Here is a 19,486-nt window from a genome sequence, read left to right on the forward strand (position 1 = left end):
AGCCTTGGCTCCCACATTCAACAAAATAATTACAATCTCTGTCCCCAGGGCAGCAATGGGGACCTCTGGAGGTACCGCTGGGATTGACACAGCACAGCTGCTCATCAGGGCACACTGCCTGGTTTTCTAGGCAATGTATGGTTTGAAGGAGACCGAGATACACTGTTATTAGTCTTTTCAAGGTCCACAAGTGCCACAAAATAGAGATGGGACATACTTCATACATCTGCCAATAAGAGAGACTCATGGAAATCTTTTGAGGTGAGGGCCACCATAAACAACTTGCCTATTAGCAAATCACATCTTAGGAGCTGCATCTCTTGCAGCAGGCTGGTGGACCATCTGGAGGAAAGAGAGACCAGGGGCTACTCTGGTAATAAGCACCAGAACTAGGGCAGTGACCTACTACGTAAACGGAGCCAGAGGCTGTTAAACCCAAATCATGGTCATTTAGATTGAAGCGTGGTGCTTCAGAAGTACCATTTGCTTTTCTATAAATTTAAATATTCTTCTGTACCACTGGGCTTCTTATTTCTACATTTCAGAACATTTGTGCTCTCTCAATATACCTAGATGTGGTGTGTGTCTGTGCATATATTTAAGCAAGCAGTTTTTGTGGTATTTTGGGAAGAAGTAACCAGAACTGCTAGGAATTCTAATGGGAATTTGGAATTGGAAAAATGACACTTTGAAGACTTTTATTCCTTCCATTTAAACAACTGGTTTGTGGTTAAGACACGCTTTTCAGCATACTGTGTATAATTGGCTTTGTTTCCTATGACAAGCTTTAATTTTAGAAGCAAGATAATGCTTTTTAGTTAAGACCTTTAAGCACAGCCTTTAAAAAATCAAAACGATAATTTTCAGTGTTAAAATCTTTATATTTGCAAAGGAGTAGGAGCTATATATTGAGACTAGAACTTTAGAAAGACAATTCATGTTTGGATATTTAGCTCATTTTGGCTTTTTTCCTTTTTGTACTCCTAATGGATCGCTTATTCTGATAAAAATAATAGTTTTATGGGTTTATGCTAATCTGTGTAGTTTCATCTCAGTTTAGCCTCTCAAAAATCCTGTTTTTAAAAAACCTGTGAATTATGGAAATCTCTGTAAGATGGCTTTGGTCTAACCGACTTGGCCACCAAGATGACAGTTCAAGAGCTGATGAGAACTGATATTTGTGATTGCACTTTTTTTCAGGTAATAGAATCCCAGCCATGGTTCCTTGAAGGTGTTCCAAGGGGTAGACTTTTAGACAGTATTTCTCACTCTGTTAGAATGTCAACCAAAGAAGTTCCTGGCTTACGCTTTGGTTCTGCCGGCATTTATTGAGATACCATTGTGAGCTCATTGCTATACCCGGTGCTTTCAGACAAAGATCTGTGAGCTGCTTGGAAACACAAAGCCAAGAGCAGGCTTCATTTGAAATTCCCTAGTTGAAATATGTGGTATATTAAAGTTCCCCTTGAAGGTCGTGAGCATTTGGAGCGCCGACACCATGACCTCGCTGCATGGAAGAGAGCTGCTACAGGAAGGAAACTTACAAATGAGCAGCATGGATTCCACATTCTGCTAAAATCAAATAGGACCTTTCCCCTTTGTTGGATGCCTTAATACACGAGAAATAAGCCAGCAGGATGCCCATATTCATCCTTTTCACCCAGCTCAAAGAGAGCCAGTTCTCATCACTTTTACTTAGCAAGAAAAATTTCACCGCGAGGCAGCTCATTTTTGAAGAGAAAGTAAGATCTTATATAACTTGAGACTAAAAAATGAAGGTTTTTTGCATTTTAATGAAGGATTTCTATTAAAAAAAACTATGCTTTTCACCAGAAGCTGCCCCAGTAGAGAAATAATATGGACTTTGACATCAACAAAACCTGTTTTAATTCCAAATCCACCACTTACTAGCTTTTGACTGTTCACATTACTTTTGCTCTGACCTTCAATTTCTTCATTTATGAAATAGAGATAAGGATACAATCTCACAAGACTGTCTGGAGGTTTACTATGCTTGAGTTGTGTAATCCCCAAACAAATCCCCAAATTGTCTCAGAAACTGATGTGTGTGTATGTGTGTGTGTTTGTGTGTGCACATGAACTTTCTGTCATAAGTATGGGCTGGGCAGCTGGAGACCTGGTTTCAGGCTGTCTCCACCTCTTTATGGTCAGATGACTTTCAGCAGAATTCTTACTCTCATTCTCTCTCTCTGAGCCTCAGTTTCCTTATCATTAAAATGGACATAATACTTCTTACCCCAGATGGATGTTATGGTGAATAGTTGAGATAATCTATGTGAGGACCTGGAACATTCCTTCTTCTCCCTTTACACCTTTGACAAGAGAGGAAAAAGGAGAGCAGGAGAAGATTAAATGTAGTATATTTCATGCTTGCAAAATTATTTCCTGATCGTACCAATGATGATTGTACTGACTTTCTACTGATTACTTTGTCTGAATATTTCAAAGTACTTATATGTACTACCTCATGAATCCTCACTCCAGCCTTTTGAGAAATATTGTTATTACCCCTCTTTTTATAGATAGTGAGGCTCAGAGATTACTCACCTGAGATCAAACATGGGTCACCCAGATTCCAAAGCCAGTGTGTTCAACCATTCACTTTTCTACTTCCCTAACCATGTTTATCTGTTCTTTAATCATGAGTGCCATGGATTTTGTTGTTGTTGTTTGTCTATTTTTTTGTTTCTGTTTTTGTTTTTACCAATATTTGGATATAGATCAAGAAGCCTATTGCTTTAAAAATTATAGACCAGCCTAACTAAGTTGTTTTTAGACTTGCTCCAATCAAGAAGGTATCTTTTTTCAGCCCGAGTATTTGATTGTTGCTTTTATAAGTACATAACTGAGATGCACTTAGGAGAAAAAGATAGGATTGTACTTTCTCATTTGCTTTGCAACAAAGGTATAAGGCTTGAAGAAGCCTTGCCTTTAAATGATTAGACAGCATGTGTGACATAAGATTATTGTCCCTAAAGGAAAGTGGAACATTTTACGAATACAAGAGCATTCAATTAGAGTTTTAAATTAGAATGTAGTTATGTGTTTTTGTTTTCTTTTTTTTTAGGAAGAAAAGGAGAGGGATTTTAATCTTTTAGGTCGCCTCATTTTGTTGAAAAGACAATTTTAGGAAGTGTTTAAATTTAAGACGCTGCTCTGCATCTTGCTTAATTTTGGACCTAGTCCAACCCCTGAAGAACTAGAAGCAGATAAGTTTGCTTATATCCAGCTTTTTAAAACACTGCATTACATAATTCAAAACAGGGACGAGCTGTTGATATGGATTACTGCACTCCGGATAATGAAATTGTTGATATGCTTAAAGATTCATGGCATGTAATCCGGCAGTAGGGAAACAGCCCATTCAACCTCTGAAACAAAGGATTTGCATTTGAGACCATGACTATACCAAAGAAACCATGCTCTTTATTTAGGAAATAAACTGGAATATGGATAGTTTTCTTTCTTTAATTAATTAATTAATTTATTTATTTATGGCTGTGTTGGGTCTTCGTTTCTGTGCGAGGGCTTTCTCTAGTTGCGGCAAGTGGGGGCCCCTCTTCATCGCGGTGTGCGGGCCTCTCACTATCGCGGCCTCTCTTGTTGCGGAGCACAGGCTCCAGACGCGCAGGCTCCAGATGCGCAGGCTCAGTAGTTGTGGCGCACGGCCCTAGTTGCTCCGCGGCATGTGGGATCTTCCCAGACCAGGGCTCGAACCCGTGTCCCCTGCATTGGCAGGCAGATTCTCAACCACTGCGCCACCAGGGAAGCCTGGATAGTTTTCTTAATGTGGAAGCAAGTGTACCCTTTGTCCCCAAACACTTTCCTTTGCAGAGAAGGCAACATGGATGTTGAAGACCAATGGAATTATCTGTGAATCTATTGGATTCAAAGTCCTCCATTTATCTACCACCTGAACTGGCATAAAAACAACTACTTGGGCTTCAGATCTTGTAAACGATAATGTAACTCTAAGCAAATTTCAACAACAATTTAGTCTGAAGAGGACGTACATAGCCATTTGATTAACTTGGACCAGTTCTCTCCTTTGGGTAAGTCTCTATTCTTGTGATGTGGATTCCCTGCAGATTCTGTTCTATCCTTTGACTTTAGATGCTCTCTGATAAGGACACTAGTAAAAGCTATAAATTGGACTCTGCAATGTGCAGGGGATGGTTGCAGATGCTTTACGTTGCTCTCAATATTATGAGAGTAGGTCTTATTTCTCTGTTCTATGATTGACTGAAGAGATAAAGTGACTTTTAGACCCCATAGCTATCATGTGATCGGAGCAGGACTTACCCGCCTGCAGTCTTAATCATACAGTGTATTCGTCAAGGTTTACTCTTAATTGTATAGGTGCATTCACACATCAGGGAAGAGGTGGAGCCTGCCATACTCTGCCAGTGTTCCTTGCAGTCGGATCCATTGTCAATCTCTAGCTGTGCTTTTTAAAGACATCTGGCAACGTGCATTTGGTTAGAATAAGTTTCCTAGGATCCTGCAAACTCAGAGTTTGAAAAAAAAATGCCAGGGTTCACCCAAGAACCAATTCTCTAAATGTACTTACGAGCAACCAAGGACTAGGAAAGCAAACAAACAAACGTACCATCACCAACAAAAATCTTTTCCCAGATTCACTCAGAGGGTTAGTAGTGAACTAAAACTAATGTTCTCTCTGCTATGGTTGAATCATTCTGCCTCCATAATGCAAATGACATATTTGCATCTTTACTTGTTTCTAAGGACACATTACAGAATTTTTCAGACAGGGAAAGAAAAATTACATTTCAAATGCTGTTTTATTTTCTTTAAAAACTACATAGGGATTAAAAAAAATCCTTGTTGAGAAATTAATTATAGATGAAAACACAAATAACTGGAATGCTATTTAGAGACATCTGATACTATAGTAGGAGGCTGAAAGTAACAGAATCAACAAGTCCCTGAATATAGGACCTGAAAATGTATTAGAAATCATACTGTTTAATGTTTCCCAAAGAATGACACACATAAAGCTCAGTTAGTGGGATGATTAGGGGGCACATGTGATGGCTTTTGGTGACATAAACAAAATTTTAATATTTATTTTAATGATATTAGCGTCCATACGCATACGTATTTGTGTAGATGTGAGTATTTACCTATGCACATTGATGTTTATATATATTTTGAGGTCTTGTGTACCAGGTACTGTCCTGCGAAATAACAGTGAACAGTATGGACGAAGATTCCCGCCCTCCTGCAGATGATGTGGACCCATGAAGATTGTCCATACAACCCAAGGATTGTTTTAAATTTGAAATCTTCCGGCCCAGACTACACTGGCCCTTCTCACTGTTGCCCTTAACTATAAAAGCCAGGCTCTCTCTGCAGGCATGGGTGGATACAGTCCTTGGCTGGGAAGAGAGAAAAAGTCTTTCAGCACAGTCCAGGTTCTATCACAATAGGTGGGCTTCATTACCCGTTCTCAGCTTCATAGATAATGCAGTCATAGATGGCATCATTTGGTCTGGTGAAGAATTGCCCAGGAGATTGTGTTGACATCTGAGATTTATTTTAATCTTTTTTTGCAGATTTTATAATGAGCATTTAACAAAGTACACCAAAGAATCATTACATATCTTATAAAATCTTAATAATACAAAAATTAGAAACGTTTTTTATGCAAATGTTCAATTTGTTCAGAATCCACAGATTTCACTTTGCTGATTAGCACACAGTGCCCTTCGAGGGGACACTGTCTTTAAGAGGTCACAATTCCTGAATTGCTATACTTTTTGTGGTTATAAATATTGTTTATATTTACAGGCTCTTACCATCATATTTTGCAGTTTGGACAAAGAAGATGTAGAATGAATGTACATATACCTGTGCACAAGGTTTTTTTTCTCACTTATTTGCTAAATCTTTATTGATTGCCTACCTCAAACATAGTAATGAGTATAAAAAACGGTGAACAAACAAGGCTTTAGAGATGAGGAAACACTTCCAGTGTGGATATTCATCTGGAAAAGTAAATGATTCTCACAAGGACAGGGAGTGAGGGGTATAGCCATAGCATAAATACAAGATCAAGGGTTAGATGCACACCTTATTCTTTTTCTGGGTTCATCACTTAATTGCTATGTGATCCTGGGTGCTAGAGACTGAATGTTTGTGCCCCTTCAAAATTCATGTGTTGAAAATTAATCCCCAACGTGATGGTATTTGGAGGTGGGCCTTTGGGAAGTGATTAGGTCATGAGAGCAGTGCCCTCATGAACTAGATTAGCGTTCTTATAAATGAAACCTCAGGGAGCTCCTACACCTCTTTTTTCATGTAAAGACCCAGCTAAGAGATGGCAATCTGTGAATCAGGAAGCAGGACTTCAGCAGATACCAAATCTGCTGGCACCTTGATCTTGGACTTCCCAACCTCTGGAACTGTGAGAAATAAGTTTCTGTTGTTTATAAGCCACCCAGTCTATGATATTCTGTTATAAGAGCCCCAATGGACTAAGACACTGGGCAAGGTGTTCAGTCTTTCTGAGACTGGTTCCTCATCTGGAAAATAACATGAATACCACCTACTTTGTTGTGCTATTGTGAAGATAAAAGGGAATATTCTATGCAAGCGTACCTATCACAGAGAAGATATCGAATAAAGGTTGTTTTTTTCCCCCCTTCTGTTATTTAGTTGTAAGCTCTTACACAACTCAATTATTCTCACAGATCAGTTCATTTTAATACATCTCCTCCATGAAACTCTTCATGGTCCTGACATGACATCTCATACAATGTTCTTCTTTTCTACTCCCCACTTCCAACCCAGATCAGGTTTCTTTTCAGATTTCTTTTCTGTTCTTTACCCAGATTTCTGTTTTCTTGGCCCTCCAGGCTTCCTTTTCACTCAAGAATCTGTTTGCTTCCCTATCTTTTCCACAGTTTTCTCTTGCTCCATTTCTTAAATGTTCCATTCCACCCAAGGCCAGTCACAGACAGTACTTCCAAGCTCCCTATTTTCCTTGCACCAAAACAGAAGTGCTCTAGGTCCATCCACATCTCTACAAGACTGTCATACAGTGTGAAGTAAGTCAGAAAGAGAAAGCAAATATCATATATTAACGCATATATGTGGAATCTGAAAACATTGATCTAGACTATCTTACTTACAAAGCAGAAATAGAGACGCATACATAGAGAACAAACGTACGGATACCAAGGGGGAAAAGGGGTGGTGGTGGGATGAATTGGGAGATTAGGGTTGACATATATACACTATTGATACTATGTATAAAATAAATAGCTAATGAGAACCTACTGTATATCACAGGGAACTCTACTCAGTGCTCTGTGGTGACCTAAATGGGAAGGAAATCCAAAAAAGAGGGGCTATATCTATACATATAGCTGATTCACCTTGTTGTACAGTGGAAACTAACACAACATTGTAAAGCAACTATACTCCAATAAAAATTAAAAAAAAAAACCAAATAGTGGTTTTTAATTAAGTGGCATTCCTGATAGCATGAACCATAAACAATGTTGACAATACTTTAGAATCTCCCCCCAGTTCTTCTTATGGTTGTGTCAAGACTTCATTGCCATAACAGATCTTATTCTCACTGTACTTTTACCATCACCTCTCTCCATTCAGTCCAAGGGGATAATCACGCTTTTGGCCCATGAGCTGTTGTTGGAAAACTTGCCTGTAAGCCCTTTCCACCATCCACTGTGACCACTCTGCCCAAACCTTGCCCTCCTTCAGACATGCAGGATTTTATTTCTTGAAATTAAAGTCACTGAGGCTATATAATAAGGGGAGTGACTGAGACAAATACCTTAGGAACATGAACTGGAAGCACAGTGAATGAGAAGAAAAAGTTGTAGAACTGCACTTTCTAATAGGCTAGCCATTGGCCACATGTGACTATTAGACACTTAAAATGTAGCTAATCTGAATTGAGATTAATTGTAAACATAAAATACACAGTGGATTTTAGAGGTTGTATGAAAAGAGGAATATAAAATATCTCATGTGTAATTTTTAATTGAAAAGATAACACAGTCATTTTGGTATCCATAGGGGATTGGTTCCAGGATCCCAGAGGATACCAAAGTCCTGGGATGCTCAAGTTCCTTATATGAAATGGCCTAGGATTTGCATATGACCTATCCACATCCCCCCATATACTTTAAATCATCTCTAGATTACTTATAATAGCTAATACAATGTAAATGCTAGGTAAATAGTTGTAAATACAATGTAAATGCTGTGTAAACAGTTGCCAGCATACAGAAAATTTAAGTTTTGCTTTTTGGAGACCTCTGGAACTTTTATTCCCCAAATATTTTTCATCTGTGATTGGTTGAATCTGCATTTACAGAACCTGAAGATATGGAGGGTTGACTGTATTTTGGATATACTGTGTCAAATGAAATATATTATTAAAATTAATTTCATCTGTTTCTTTTCATTTTTTTAAAATGTGGCTACAAGAAAATTTAAGATAGCACTTGTGACTTTCCTGTGGTTCACATTATATTCTACTGGACGCACTATTGTGGTTGAGATATAAAAGGTGATAGAAAGTCCATTTTCTAATGCTTTGGAGGCCATTGTAGGGACATTTGCACTTGCTATAAGTAAGAGGAAAGCCACCGGGGGTTTTGAGCAGAAAATGGCCATAATTTGCCATTTTTATAACAAGATCACTCTGGCTGTTCTTTTGTTTTTGTTTTTTTTAAATATTTGTGCTTTTTTTTAAAAATTAATTTATTTATTTTTGGCTGTGTTGGGTCTTCATTTCTGTGCGAGGGCTTTCTCTAGTTGTGGCAAGCGGGGGCCACTCTTCATTGTGATGCGCGGGCCTCTCACTATCGCGGCCTCTCTTGTTGTGGAGCACAGGCTCCAGACGCGGAGGCTCAGTAGTTGTGGCTCATGGGCCTAGTTGCTCCGTGGCATGTGGGATCCTCCCAGACCAGGGCTCGAACCCGTGTCCCCTGCATTGGCAGGCAGACTCTCAACCACTGCGCCACCAGGGAAGCCCTGGCTGTTCTTTTATAGGATATAGGAGGATAAGGATGAAGTCAAGGAGATCCCTTGAAGGTCATTGCAATAATCCAGGCTAGAGATGTTGCTGGTCTGGGTAGCAGATAGATGGTGAGAAGTGGTCAGATACCAGATAATTTTTTAATGTATTCTAAGTGAAGTGTGAGAGAAAGAGAGGGACTGAGAATTACTACTCAAAGTGTTGGTCTTGAGAATCTGTAAGGATTCAACTGTCATTCACTGAGGTGGACATGATGAGGAAGAGTGGATTTAGACAGAAGCTCAGGAATTTAGCTCTGTATGTGTATGTGCGAAGTTTGAGACTATTATTGAGCATCCAAGTGGAAGTTTAAGAAGGCAGTTTGATGTGAGTCAAGGAGAGGTCTTGGCAGAAGACCAGCTTTGGAGGATCTTCAACGTAGAATTGGTATTTAGTACTACGAGACTGGATGGTGTCATTAAGGGAGTGAGTAGAGATCGAGAAGAGAAGAGGCTGAAGGATGAGCCTGGGGGCACTCAGAGAGTTCATGAGCAGAGTCACTGCTACAGCTACACTGCAACGCACCCTCTAGCAGACTTACTCAGAAGGAGAAACACCATTCATTATTAATTTAAAAAATCCTGTGTGTTCTCATCTGGGTAGTTACGGCAAGAAGTATGTTCATCAGTGTGATAAAAGTCATCTTTAAAGTGTATTCCACCATCTATAGATATGAGTTATTATTTAAATAGACAAATTGTATTGCAATCAATTCTTAAAGACGTTCTAATTTTAATAAGTAATTTGAAATTCCAGGGATCCCAATATCATAGTGTGCCATCAATGATCTCAATAGGTGACCTTCCCCCCAATTTCTTAGTAAAATTTTTAATTTTTTAATTACTTTAATTGTTTAATGCTACACAGTACTCTGAAATGAGCACTTGCAAAATTCAAATAAAAATGATAGGACCTTGAAACTCTAAAATAGTGAAAATCACTGTGACATAGAATTTCTGAACACACATTATAAAGACATTTTCAGGGGCTCTTGACCTTGTCTTCTAGGAAACATGCTCCTTATGTGTCCACTTACTGATGCATTATGAATCATCACCTCTGAGATTTCTGAGTTTCTTTTACACTTCAAACCTGATCAACATGTCCATTTCTTAAAAGTAAACATTACACAAAGGGATAGAAAGTAGAGGCTGAGTGACCAAAAGCAGAATAATATTATTCTACTGCAGGATACCTAGGATGTAATGTGGAAAATCAGCTGCTTCTTCTAGCTGTAGAAGCTGTATGTTTTTATTCCTATTTATCTGTCTAGAGAGTGTGTGTGTGTGTGTGTGTGTGTGTTTGTGTGTGTGTGTGTGGTGGGGGCTAAGAATCAAGCTCTGGAGCTGTACTTCCTGAGTTCAAAAGCTCAGGTTCTTCTATTCAACAGTCATGTCAACTTAAGCAAAATTTTTATCTTCTCTCTGCTTCAGATTTCTTATCTGTACAACAAGGGTAATATTAGTACCTACCTTATAAGGGTGTTGAAAAGATTAAAATGAGTTACTACTTGATAAACACTTTTAATGGTGCCTAGCCAAGCACTCTATAAATGTTAACTATTTTATCTGTCATCTATCTCCATCTATCTATCTAATCTCTCTATCATCTATCATCTATCTATCATGCTTTGTATTCTGAAAATGTTATCATCACGAAGCATGTGTTCTTATTTTGCACAAAGAAACCTATTTTAGACTGTGGACCCTCATTCTTCTGGGATTCCAGGAAATTGAGGATTCCTTAAACCCCAGATTTTACAGAATTCTCCCCACTGCCCACACTCCTTAGGCCATTAGTTATGACTAATCTATATGAGTTTAATTTAAAACCATTCTTTATCACGGCTCTTTTGATTCCTTTATATCCCCAACTTCTGAGGTTTTTGTGCTATGTACCACACTGTCATTACTTCTGGGGGCTTCCATGTCCTCCAGGCACAATAAGAGACATAATTCAATAGCTCAGCATGGAGTAACAGAGATCAAATTTACCCTCTGGCATGGAACAACCAACAGATGGATACAATACAGGACACAATGCTTTGTGGGACACTGGACATCAGGCAATGAAGTTCAGTGGTCCCTTAGAAACAGGAAGGAATGTGAGTCCTATGATTGCCCCTGCTTATTGTCAGGAGAGAGTTTCTAGTTCACAGTGTAGGGAAGGGGAGTCTAGGCAGAGTATGATTCCCTGAGTTGGGGGAGATGCATTTGAGTCTGTGGAAACCAAAGCAGCTAGAGGTAACAGGACAGAGTACTGGAGAGGAGAGAACTGCACACAGAAAGAAGACCAAGGAGCTGCAGATGGTTCTGCTCTAGCATTCATCTGAGTACCGACGCGCACATGCATATGAAGAAATGACCCGAAAGTGGGAAAAGAACCACATAACAGGACTGGAAGTGACAGTGCTCTGCACTCAAACAAGGCTGGGACTAGTATTTTTTCCCATCAACCAGACTAGAAAACCTCAAGATTCATAGGCTCTGGGTAGAGTGTTTAAGGAGATCTTGCCTCAGCAGTGGGAAAAATTAGTCCTAGACTGAGTACTGCTCTGATCCCATATAATAAATCTTACGTGCAGACTCAAAAGGATCAAACTACTTTCAAATAACTGCCTCCTGGAAGAAAGCTCTAGACTATTTATAGTAATACAAACTCATCTAGCTCCAACAAGATAATATTCACAATATTTGGCATCCAATCAAAAATGACTGACCATGAAAGAAGCAGGAATATCAATCAACCAAAACAACCCAGCACTGACACAGGTGTTAGAATTAGCAGGTAAGGACATAAAGAAAGTTGTCATATCTGTATTTCATATTTTCAAAAAATTAAGACATGGAAAATACAATAAAGATCCAAATATTAAAACTTATACAGTTGAAAACTATAATATCTGAGGTGAAAAATATTCTGGATGCTATTAATGGCAGATTAGACATTGTAGGAGAAAGATCAATGAGCTTGAAGGCATAGCAACAGAAACTATGCAAAATGAAACCGAAAAATAAGAACAAAAGAAAAAAGAAAAAGAGCCTCAGTGAGTTATTGGGCAACTTCCAGGAACCTAATATGTATGTAATCAGAGTCTCTGAAGTTGAGTGGGGGCAGAAAATACATTTGAAGAAATAATGACAGAAATTTCCAAATTTGGTAAGAACTACAAACCCACAGATTTAAGACAGTCGGTGGATTCCTAGCACAAGAAATGTGAATAAAGGCTACATCAAGGCACATAACAATCAAACTGCACAACATCAATGATAAAGAGGAAAATCTTATAAGTAGCCAGAGGAAAAAAGACACATAATATACAGAGGAACAAAGGATAAGGATTACAGAAGATTTCTCATCAGAAACAGTGTAAGAAAGGAAATAGTAGAACAACATCTTTAAAGTATTAAAAGGAAAAAAAAAATACTGTCAATCTAGAATTCTAGACTGAGTGAAAATATCTTCAAAAACAAAACTGAAATAAAGATTTCTTTTTCATACATAAATGGTTAAAAATAATTATCACCAGCAGAACTGCAGTAAAAGAAATGTTAAAAGAAGTCCATAAGGTAGAAAGAACATTCTACCAGATACGGAAATATGGATCTATGCAAAGAAGTGGAAAGCATCAAAACCAGTAACTACACAGGAAAAAATATAATAGAAGTTTCATATTATTTAAATCTCTTTAAAGATAATTAATGCTTTAAGCAATAATAATAATAATGTAATGTCAGTTGATAACATGTGAAAGTAAAATACATGACAACAATAACACAAAGGTCAGAAGGGAGAAATGGAATTATGCTTTTGTAAGGTTCTTATACAAATATGAAGTGATATAATATCACATGAAGCTAGACTGTGACAAGTTAAAATATATACTATTAATCTAAAGCAGTCACTAAGTTAAACAGTTATAACTAACAACCCAACAAAGGAGATAAAACAGAATCATAAAGTACACTGTCCAATGTATGTTTTGCTTTAAATAAGTATAAGAATGCACATTAGACTTCTGGAAATTCATTTTTTTTTTTTGATAGCAGAAGAGTTCATTTTGAACGAAGAATAGAAGCTCAGTCTCCCACTGATCACAGGGTATGTCAATCATCTTTGTACTACAAATAACCTGAAAATAAGAAGCTTGCCTCAAGAGCATTACAGAAATTAGTTGGAATTTCAATAGGAAGTATAAGACTTGAATCAGGAAGCAACCCACTCCCTTCACTGTACATGGCAGATTGCAAACAAGTGTTGGGACTCATTTCCAACATGCAGCATTTACATGAAGGCCTGTAGAGTCTACAGGATACTGACTTACAGAGGAGGTTCTACCTTAAGCAGAATCAGCCTTATAACTGGCCTGTGCCCATTAAAGTAAATATAAATTTTATGAAAAAAGGTCAGTGATAAAAACAGAAAGTGGATACCATCTACCTACAGATTTCAACCAGCTCTTGGAAGACAAAACATAGATGAAAGAATATTTCATGAGAATTCGAGTGGAAGAACATGAGCTTGTAGCATCAACAGTGAGATTGCCGTGGTCGGGAGAGGAAATGGACCAGCGTGTCAGAGAACCAGGACCAGCAGACGCAAGTGAGAAGTAGGACAGAAATCAGCAGTAATTAATTACAGAACTGCGTGTGTAATAGTTGACAGCCCTCTTTCTTATCTCTGTTTGAAAAATACCCGACTGTTAAGTGTCTATGCCCCAGCCAAAACAATGAGTAAAATATATTTTGTTTTCCTCTGTAGAACTGGAAGGTATTGTTAGAGGAAAATAGTGGAAATAGTGTGAATGACAGTCACCTAGAGAAAAACTCTCCACATTATAGCATTTGAGGGAGGGTTCCTCCAGTGCAATGGTGACCTCATGCCCATTTATGCTAAATTAAAGCTTCCAGCAAGTAAAATCCACCCAAACCTATAGAGTCCTCAGGAAGCATTTCTGTTGCTTGATTTTTAAATGTGAAAAGATATCCAAGGATCACCAAGCTTTTGAGGAAATAATCCGCACAAATAGAAGAATTTATCAAAAGGAAAATGAGGAGAACATAAAAACGTCTGGTCACTATTTGTAAAATCTCAAGGACATTTTACATCTGTAAAATAAAATATGGATGATATTAACACGGAGTCATCAGAAAGCAAAGAAAGAGCTCTTGGACATTTAAAATATATTTGCCAAAACTGAAAGAAGTCAACAGAAAGACTGGAAGAAAATGTTTAAAATCAAAGTCCCAAAATATAGAACAAAAAAGATAAGGAGTCAGAAAATATGAGATAAAAAGTGAGACATGTATTGGAGATTAATTGAGAAAAGAACGAAGAAAAGGAAAACTGGGGAAACTATCAATGTGCCTGGAGGTACATGGCAAATATTTGAAGAATGGGGAAAATCAGCAGAATCTTGGCTGGTTTTGAGCAATGTGAGGTTGAGCAAGTTACTTGTGTGGTCTATAGTTTGCAAATTATTTTGCATTTATTATAACTGCCTTTTTAAATTCAAGGATTGCTATAAAATAGAATATAATATACCATGAAGTATTATCATTGCTATAATAATTAGTATTAATTTTTAAAACTATAGGCCACTGATAAAAATCCTCTTTTATCCATCATCTATTCAAGTTGTTTGAAGGGAGTACTTTTGAAGGGAGTATGCTGTATTACTTCATAATTTTTAAAAAATGCTTCATGAAAAGGGCCTTTCTGAAATTTCATAAGCTAGGCTACTCACGCCACATAAAATTAGATAGAGTTTGTTTATGGTTGAAATTCTCTTCTTTTCTTATCAATCATTCTCTTCTGCTACTTCTCTTCTGGGCTCATTTAGAAACAAATTGAATTTACTCTATAACAAGCTGCTGAATTTTAGGTAACTGCAACTGGAGTACAATATAATTCATCTGTGATGATAAATTCATGAATAAATTCATATAATTAGTTTTATAATGCCTATATTACATTTTATTTTTTTTCAATTTTGAATACAAGCTGATTGAAGGCAGGATCAAATAACAACATCCAACAAGTTTTTTCCAAAATCAAATATTTTTGTTGCTAGGAGATACTTGGAGATCACATAATGTGATTCAACATTCTCATTTTAGAGGTCAGGAAATTAATTAAGGCCAAGATTAACATCCATTCCTAATGGCAGAGCTAAGATTGGAGCCAACTCTTCTAAACACCTCCAAGAGTGTTCTTCCTCATAATTTTTTAAAAAATTGGTGAGTGTCTTATGTGTTTTAAAAGAAAAAACCATAAATTCATAATGAAAAATGGGTACTTCAGGAGAAATACAGTCTCGGGCAGTGAACGCATGTGTACAGAAAGTATCAAGTTCAGAGTAAGAGCAATTAACAACATTGAAATGTATCCTTCAGTTAGTTAAATCAGATTTAGGTTCTTACATGATATCAAGATTCCACTGAATTTTCTAATCTTGTTATAGCATCACCAAAGGGTATTTTATTTTCCGTCTTACTTTCTACTTTTCTTCATTTAGTAATCCTTTAAGAGGAAAAAAAATCTTGCTAAAATTGAAGTGAATACATTTAATGTAGCATAATCAGCTTCTAAATCTACTTAACTGGAGCCCCATCATGCCTTTAGTACATTGAATGAATGGCCCAAATGGGAAACGTATTATAATTAGGACTGGGTGAATTTCATGAGACCTAAATTTCACTTTCCTGAAATGTTTTTGAGCATCTGATTTTGTAGTCAAGTATAGCTCCATTTGCATACTTCTTTATTTGCATTTGACCTAGACACCTGCATTATTTTTTGGAGAATTATACTTTTATGGTACTTTTGAACACTTCACTGCCACCCCGCTATGACAAAATGCATTTTGCTTGCTGGGGCTCTTTGAGGGGTGCACAGCACGATTATTTTTAACCTTTTACTTGTTTTCATTTAAGTTAGAACAAGTTGTTTATATTACAAGGGTGTTTTATTTTTCATAGCTTTACTTTCTCATCCAATTTTTTAAAACTACATGCAGTTACGGAGACATGGGCATTTTCTGAAAATAGAAGGCAAATGATACCTATTGATATCATAATTGTCCATGTTCACATAAAGAGTTCCCCACTTCTTGTGTACTAATATTAGATCACAATTTTTTCTGTTTTCCTTGTGTTTGGGTTTCAGGTAAAATTTCATATGGACAAAGGGGCTGTAGCAGAATGGGTCCAATGGGGGCTGCAGTAGAATGACTGAAAGTAAAATAAAATACCCCCCCCCCCTTAATGATATCCAGTTAATTGGCTAATGTTCTGGGCTCTCAGTTCTGATGCATGTGTTTATCAGAAGATGCACTGCTTCTTGCCCTTGTATCTTGCAGTCATCCCTGGATTTCTATATAGTTCTCTGGGTCTGAGTGTCTATCGTCACTTTCTTCTTAGCCTTCTATTCTTGGCATGGAGGTCCTGTTCTGCTGTTTCTGCATTCCTCTCCTGGATCTTACCCCTGAACTCCAGCTCAAGATCTGGCATCTCCCCCTCAACATCTGGCATTCCCCCTCACTGGAGAACTTCCTGGAGCTAGACTTTCTGCCTACCAGCCTGGGTTTCTGAGATCCACTGCTCTGGCTTCTCTTGCACTTTCTATCCCTTCAGCAGGGACCACCTTCTCAGCAGTGCCTACCCCAGTGCAGTGGAAGCTGCTATGTTCCAAAAGAAAGAGTTCAGGCTTGGGCGTTAGCTCTGGTTGCTCCACTGCAGGGTTGTTATGAGGAATGAATAGAAGAACTATTTAAAACCCAAAACGTCAAATTGCTTAGCACAATCCCTAGCACAGAGCAAGCACTCAAGTCACGTTAGTTTCTTTTTGTTCCAAAGGGCAGCTCCCAGTCCCATTCTGAGCCTCTCGGAGCTGGTCCCATCTTTTGGTAATTACCCAGACCATAGCCAGTGTATAAGTATAACACTGTAAAAATAAGTATAACAACGATGCCAAGGGTGGCTGCTGTTTATAGAGTTTTTATTATTTTCCAGGGACTTCTAAGCATTAACTCATTCCAACATTAAAACAGCCTTTTAGAGAAATGCATCAACACCTTTGAATAAATGAGGAAATTGAAGCTCAGAGAAGTTAAGTAACTCATCCAAAGTCACACAGCTGCTAAATAATGGAGCTGGGATTCCAGGCCATGTGTCATGATTCTGCTGTTTATGCTTCTAGCTGGAGGTGCCTCCTAAGATACAACATCAAGTGTTAATCAGCAGTTTTGTCTCTGAGGAAGTGCTCTGGCCTCACATTGGGAGCTTCTGTGAAAAGTCCTAAGCTCTGGTATTTCAAAATGTTATTTGGGGATAATGATATTTATTACTCTCAATATGATATCATAAAGATTAATTAGTGGATGTTGGTAAAGCGCTTTGGAGAGGAGTGATTTAGACATAATCACAAGTCTTAGCTCTCATTGATCTCTAGCATCCTTTTTATTTAGTATCGACCTGATAGTATTGACCAGCTGGATGGCCATTAATCAGGCTGGCTCAGGCTTTACCATTTCCAAATACATTTCTGCAGATTGGTGGTATTAGTTATTTTTGTCACAAGGCACCCACACTTCCAACTGTCATTTATACTGAAAATTTGAAAGGCTAAATTAATTCAACCTTCAATGACACTTGTTTCATACTTTTATTATAGCCATTAATACACGGTATCATAATTTATTGCATATTTGTCATCCTAGGTTTCTTCCTTTGAACTCTTTAGAGCAACAATTATAATTTCTTAGTTATCCCTGAAAGAAATGACTCCAGTAACATCTACCTGGGCTAACCATTAGTTGAATGTAAGAGATTGTGTAAAAGAGTTTGGACTTTGTTGTTGTTTGGTTTGGGGGGATGCTACTTAAAGACCATTATAAGCAATCTTGTAGTTTTTAAGGGGTTAAATCACTCAATTTCTTTTCTCTTTTTACCTGCTATATACTTTACTAATTAAATAGCCATAATGGCTGTTCTTGCAATTACCCCAAATTTCAGCATCTCTGCTTTTAGGTTAGCCCTGCATAGCCACAGCATGAGAGAAGGATTTTGAAATAGTTGTTCTTTCTTTCTAGGAAGGAAGAAGTGTTGCTAAGAATCAAGTACACATTACGTACAGACTAGTGCTAGTCATCTTCATAATTGTACAGAGCAATTATTTGGGAAGTTCATATTGCCCCAGATTTGCAGGTGGGGATGCTGAGGTTCACAAAGATTACGTACCTTGCTTATGGCACATAGCTGCTAAATAGAAGATCCTGGATTTGAAACCAGGTTTTGACTGGCTCCAACTCTTATGGGTTCCAGTCACAGCATAACTCCAAGGTTGGTAATCAATCATCCCTTCCTCCTTTCTCATCAGAGAAAAATGTTCCAGTAAACGAGTAATTGATGCTAACATTACTGGGATCATTTGAGTAACACTACCACTTAATTGCATTTTATTTTACAACTTTGTCATCCACCAAAATAGAGAGGGTGGAGGGTTGCTGTGTTGGTGCTGAGAGGGGCTACTAATGGGCAACGGGGATGAAATGGAAGCTGATGTTGATTGGTTTAGCAGGGTAGGCACGTCTGCATGTTCAGGGGAAATGATAAGAAAGAAATGGGTCAATCCCAGAAAGGATCATAGAGGAGATGGGACTTAGCTCAAGTCTTAAAGAAAGAGACATGGGTTCTCCCTCTTGTACAGTGCACTGTTGAAGTGAAGCCCTGGGAACTAACTTGATAGTAAATAATAAAACATTGGAGGAGCTGCATCCCTGTGGTGATGAGCAGAGACAAGGATGTGAGGATCTCCCTGTAAATATAATCACCACGTCTTGGACTTGGGAGCCTGTGGTCTTCTGAGAAAAACCTGCTCGTTTTTCTCCTTCCCCCTTTCATCCCTTCATTGCCTTCCACCCCTGCTCACCTCACCATCCCTTCTTGCCTACAGTTGCCTGCAAGTGAAGTAGAATCACAGAACATGCTATCTATAGAGTCCAGAGATCCAAGGAGCCCAATCCATGATTCTTCAGGTGAGGGGACTGAGGGATGTTGAGCTGCTAAAGATCATACATTCAGTGTTGGGGTCATTAATTCACCCTTCAATTTTTTCATGCATCATATATTTTTAAGTACCTATTTCATACCAAGAACTGCATTATATACAATGGATGAGGTGTGGAGCAGAACAGATTCAGTCTTGCCCTCCAGGAGTTTACACTCCAATGGAAAGAAAAAAGCCAAGACTTGAGTTGCTCTGCCAACTCAACTCCTCCACCTTGGTGCTCAGCATTAACCAGGACTTGAGGTGATTCTCCTCTTGGTAGATGCCTCTGGCCTCACATCTCCACAGAGAAGCTCAAAGAAACTTTCTACTTTCTGAGTTAAG

The sequence above is a fragment of the Balaenoptera physalus genome, assembly GCF_965194825.1.
Source record: "Balaenoptera physalus genome assembly, chromosome: 6".
Lineage (NCBI taxonomy): Eukaryota > Metazoa > Chordata > Mammalia > Artiodactyla > Balaenopteridae > Balaenoptera > Balaenoptera physalus.